The following is a 5,964-nucleotide window of genomic DNA, read 5'->3' as shown; positions in this document are numbered from 1 at the left end:
TATCGCCGCCAGTATTTTTTGGGCTTCATTCCTTTTCCAAGTTATCCAGTCTCAAAGACTTCCATCTTATATTTTTCAACTCCTTAAGTTTAAATCCTCGGATACATTCCCGTAATACCAGATCTCGCTCATCCGATCTCTATATTCCCTCTCACCGGGTATTTCCGGTCTGAATCAAAAAATAGATTTCTAAAATTTGACGTAGTTGAATGGTTTTCCACTAAATAGTAAAACTAAACTTTCATGACCTAAACGTGAAACAGTAAAATCAGCAATAGTTTCTGACATTAAAGGTCGAATCACCCATTCTCGTTTTTGTTAATTGACTATCCATTGTTATTTTCTAGAATTACTTTTATCCATTTTACGTCTACTAATTGACTATTCCTTACTTAGTTGTAATTGATATTTTATTCACTGCACACTATTGCTGGAATCCTTCTTTGTTCGAGTCATTAACTTTAGTCATTTTCTGTTTTTAAAAGAGCATTTTAATGTATATTCAAGGTTATACTATATAGATTAGTCTGGTTATGTTCTTATTATTAATAATAATAAAAAAAAAATTAAAAGAAAACTGTACAATTATGAATGGAGGGGCGCTGTATCTTATCAACCTTGAGAAAGGGGGTAAGTGCCCCTCCATACCTTACAAAAGCCCTGGGATAGGTTGCGCACCATTGGACATTTAAATGATTTATTACAAATATTATAACCAATTTTTTTAGGCAGGCTTAGCAACTACCCAATTAGGTGTCGTGGACGAAGGCGTCTAGCAAACATACTTTACTACAAAGTTCTCATATTAACCATTAAATAAAATCCAAGGCCTAGACCCAGGGGAATCGAACCCACTAACCAACAATACATCTTAGCTTTGCGGGTCTAGCCTCTAACCGCTATGCTAGCGTGGCGTCTATTATTTATCGTATATTCTCTGATTTCATTGCTTTATATTAGGTCAATGAAATGAAGGTCTTCAACCGGAAATACTTACTTTCCAGGTTACCTCGAGATAGGAGCTTTTTTTCCCTAAGAAATAGTCTCATTTTATTTAGTTTACCTTTAACGCAGAATCTTTCAAATATCTTTGAAAGTGGGAACTGAACACCTGTTTAGGAATCTTGCGGCACCCCTGCGGGTATCCTAGACTAGCAATAAGTGCTACTCTCAATACTTTATATCTCTACATTTACGACTGCATTCTTGTCTATCTTCTGTGGACTAACTCATGACACTAAAGGGAGCCTCAATGAAGCTTGTAGTTATTTCTCAGTCTAATCTGTAAAGTATCTGAAACTATCGTACTTAAATTTTCGGGATGTCTTTGTTCTTAAAACGTTTTCATCTTTTATTTTATTTTATTTTTTAATTTTTATAAACTCGACAAATATTAAAACTGCACGAAAGTATATCTGTTTAGACTCAGCATGGGGCCCTGCACCCCTGGGCACCTCAGCTGAAAGAGAGTTGTGTGCCTAATTCTTGTAGTTTGATCTAGAGCTCTCATTTTTTTTTACAAGGTGCTTTCCCTTATCAGTTATTTCGCACTGTTTAATACAAATGCTGTGTTTGAATAAATTTATGATTATAATAATTCGTTTATTGAATAATAAATGAAAATCATGAAAACTTCTTCATTTCTTTTCTTTTTCCAATAGAGGGTGAATCAAATAAAAATAAATATCACGATCATCCAATGGTGGTAATGTAATCAGACTGTTGGAAAATGTAAACACAGGCCTTTTAGAGTAAATGTTCTTCCAGATATTAGAGAACGCTGACTTCAGCCAGTTCTTGCTTCCTTATTGGGCTTGTTTAGTGTGTGGGGAGTAATTCCATGAAAGTACCCTGGCGATGATTCGAACCTTGTTCTAGGTCTTATGACATGCCGCACATTTCTTGGTTCTTCTTGCCCTTTTTATCTCATTACATATTCTTATTATTAAAAGAAAATAAAAAAGGAAAGAAAGGAAATTGTGTATGCTTATCTATTTTAAGGTCTTTTTGGTTTTCCTTCAGTTATTGAGTACTTCGGACTCTGTTCCATTTTATTTCTGTTTTTTCGAAAAGAAATCTTCCAATTGTTTTTTGTCTATATCGATCTGCAAATTACCCATTTGCTCATATATTTAAAATCTTATATCTCTCTACTTCATGGACGACGCTCTAAATTACCCATTGAACTCGAAGCGCTTAATATACAACACTATTCTCAAACCTATGTGGACTTCAGGACTAGAGCTATACATATGGACTGTACAAAACATTTCAGTCAAAACTCCCTTGACAGATAGCTGACGCTCCTTTCTACGGTGACTAATCTAACTCTTCACCAAGACCTCAACATTCCCTTCATAGACCAACAAGCCAAGACTAAATATCACGAGTTCCATACTACTCTCTCGATTAGCTCTAATCCTCTTGCAATTCCAATCAAAACTACTGCCGACAGATAGTGTGACGCTCCTTTCTACGGTGACTAACCTCTTTCTTCACCAAGTCCTCAACATTCCCTTCATACACCAACTCGCCAAGACGAAATATCGCTAGTACCATACTGCTCTCTCGACTAGCTCTAAACCCCTTGCAATTCCAATCAAAACTACTGCCAATAGATAGCTGACGCTCCTTTCTACGGTGACTAACCTCACTCTTCACCAAGACCTCAACATTCCCTTCATAGACCAACTCGCCAAGACGAAATATCACGAGTACCATACTACTCTCTCGACTAGCTCTAATCCTCTCGCAATTCCAATAAAAACTACTGCCGACAGATAGTGTGACGCTCCTTTCTACGGTGACTAACCTCATTCTTCACCAAGACCTCAACATTCCCTTCATAGACCAACTCGCCAAGACGAAATATCACGAGTTCCATTCTATTCTCTCGACTAGCTCTAATCCTTTTGTACTGTCTCTCGCTTCCTCTGACATCCCTAATACTCCTCCTCCCCGACTGAATCGCCAGTGGCCACGCGACTTCCTTGTAGGCTGAAGACCTAAATCATTATTCTACTATCTCTCCTCCTCGTATTCTCTGCCTCACACTCTCCTCCTCACACTCTCCTTCTTGTATTCTTCTTCTCACACTCTCCTCCACACATTCTCCTCCTCACATTCTCCTCCTCGTATTCTCCTCCTCGTATTCTCCTTCTCACACTCTCCTCCTCACACTCTCCTCCTCACATTCTCCTCCTCGTACTCTCCTCCTCTCATTCTCCTCCTCGCATTCTCCTCCTCACATTCTCCTCCTCGTATTCTCCTCCTCACACTCTCCTCCTCACACTCTCCTCCTCGTATTCTCCTTCTCACACTCTCCTCCACACATTCTCCTCCTCACATTCTCCTCTCTCCTATAGAGAGTGCTACCGCTGGTTAGTTTCTCTCCTCCTGCTCTCTTCCCGCACCAGTTCATCACTCTCTCCATATTTACTTATTGTATACAATATATACAGATTGTAAGTTACAAAATAAATTTAAAAAATATATATATATATATATATCTTCCTCCAGAAAACTTAAGAATTGTTGGATCAAGACAAAAAAACAGTCATCTGTTAGTTTATAACTATGTTCGTGAAATGTAACTTTCAAGTTGCAATAATACTGCTTAATAATATTGTTGCAATTCTTGTTTAGCTTTATAAGTTTTATTAGCAATAAAAACTTCTTGGGGGCGTTTGGAGGGGGGTGACGGTTCTGATTTTGGTGTGAGAGGCAGGTTATAAAGTTATAATAAAGCGGATATTATACCGGGAATGCCTAATGGCCACTACACAGGCAGGGACTTATATGGAGGTTGCCGAGGATTATTCCTCCTAACTTCCTGTCCCCCTTTTGCTACCTATATAGTGAACTCCATCCAGGTCATCGAAGGAAAGCAAGTAAGAAAAAAGATTCTTCCCAAGAAGTTCCTTTTCATATTCTCTTCATTGTGGTGTTCCTTCCACCTTCTTCTTTACTCTTGACTGACAAAATGGCCTCTGGCAGCTAGCTCCTGCGAACTGTGTGCGCCAGACGGACGGACGGACGCTGGAGAGTTAAGAAGAAGAAAACACACACACACACACACCCCACTCTTTTTAACTTTTCCCATTACTAGCTCCTGTAAAAATGGCAGGAATTTATTTCCTTTACTGTAACATTTAACCAAAGTGTAAGTATGGCAGTTAAAACAAAAAAAAAAACCTCCCCCGCAATGTCTTTTACAAACTTTAATTTTATGGTAACTCCTTCTTTTACTAGTTTTTACTGCAGCCTGTTCCTCTGAAGCCATCTTTTACAACATCTTCTCTCCTGCTTTTGCTTTTTCTTTCTTTCTTTTTTTACTTCTTGTGTCTTCTTTTCTGAAAATTGCCTTTATCTTGATGGGCTCTTAGATTTTTACTAGGCTAGAACCTAGCCCTTCTGCTGTTATCATCGTTCAATTTCCATCCATCCCATTCATTCATTCATTGTTATTTCATCAATCGATAAAAGTTATCGTTTAATGGGATATTCTTTGCCTGTTCTTAGTCTTTGGAAATTTTAACTGTAATATAAACTTTTTAAAAGTAGTTATACGTATTGTGTACTAGTTTTACATTTAGGGTTCACCTTCTTTGCCGAAAAAATATCTGCTTCTCTTGCAAACCCCCGGTTTTTTAAGACTGCTCTTTCAAGTCTCAGTGAGTCTTAATTTGTTGAAGACAAAGTAAGTAATTGCCTATTTTTTCAGGCGGCCTGTACGTCTAACTACCAATTAGGTGTCGTGGACGGAGGCGACTAGCAAACCTACTTTACTATAAATTTCTTTTATTAACCATTAAATAAAATACAAGGCCTAGACCAGGGAATCGAACTCACTAAACCAACAATACATCTTAGCATTGCGGGTCTAGCCTACAACCGCCTAACATACTTTACTGTAAATTTCTCATATTAACCACTAAATAAAATACAAGGAATCGAACCCACTAGACCAACAATACATCTTAGCATTGCGGGTCTAGCCCAGGGGTCGGCAACCGCGGCTCTTTTATCCAAATTTTGTGGCTCTTCAGCCTGTCCAAAAATAAATTGTATATTTCAATTTTATTGAAACAAATGAAAATTTCATTTATTAAAGTAAAGATATTTTTTCAACAAGAATTTTAAATGTGATAGGTTTGAAATTGAATAGAATTATATTAAAATACAGTACGTAATATATAGGACTGCCGCCATTTTCATTCAAATACAGGTTTAGCTATTATTTATTTGTTTATTTACTTTGCAATATGTGAAAATAAATACATAAAACATTTAAATGCTATTGAATAACTTAAAATAATAATTTGTGAATACAAATGATCTACAGAGTTTTGTACACTATCATCCTTGCGGCTCTTGGTAAGATTTATTAAAATTATTTAAGGAAAAATGGCTCTCTACTTGAAATAGGTTGCTGACCCCCTGGTCTAGCCTTTAACCGTCTAACATACTTCGCTATAAATTTCTCATTTAACCATTAAATAAAATCCAAGGCCTAAGACAGGGGAATCGAACACAGCACCATAATACATATTAGCTTCGCAGGTCTCGGCCTCTAACCCGCTCGGCTACCGTAGTGCAGTGGCTATGTCGTAACCAATGAAGGTCTCCTGAGGTGCGATTATTTGCTAGTTGAAACTTTTACCAATTTCAGTTATATTTATATATATTTAGTGAGAGATAATAGAATTAGTATTATTACATTATTATTATTTAGCTACTTGTCTTAATATTTCCAACTACTCCCTGCTAATTGACAGCAGAGCCCCTATTTCTTCCCCTAGGAACTTTTCAATACCCTTCCATTAATCACTATTTAACACCAATACAAATGAATGACCCGGCACACTTGTCATTAAAAAGACAGCTAGGCGGGGAGATGTAGCAACATCTGGTGGTTCTTGTGTAGTTCTCCCAATTTGTGGTATTACAAGCCTTCCCATTATA

At 37.2% G+C, this 5,964-nt stretch overlaps 1 pseudogene; it reads left to right on the top strand.

The window, feature by feature from the left end:
- The first annotated feature begins 5,587 nt into the window (after positions 1-5,587).
- Positions 5,588-5,720, top strand: LOC141456598 (U4 spliceosomal RNA; annotated as a pseudogene).
- The last annotated feature ends 244 nt before the right edge of the window (positions 5,721-5,964 follow it).

This window comes from Rhodnius prolixus, unplaced genomic scaffold, assembly GCF_049639745.1.
Source record: "Rhodnius prolixus isolate KJV_2025 unplaced genomic scaffold, Rpr scaffold_4, whole genome shotgun sequence".
In the NCBI taxonomy this organism is placed as follows: Eukaryota; Metazoa; Arthropoda; class Insecta; order Hemiptera; family Reduviidae; genus Rhodnius; species Rhodnius prolixus.
This window is presented reverse-complemented; position numbering and strand designations above follow the sequence as displayed.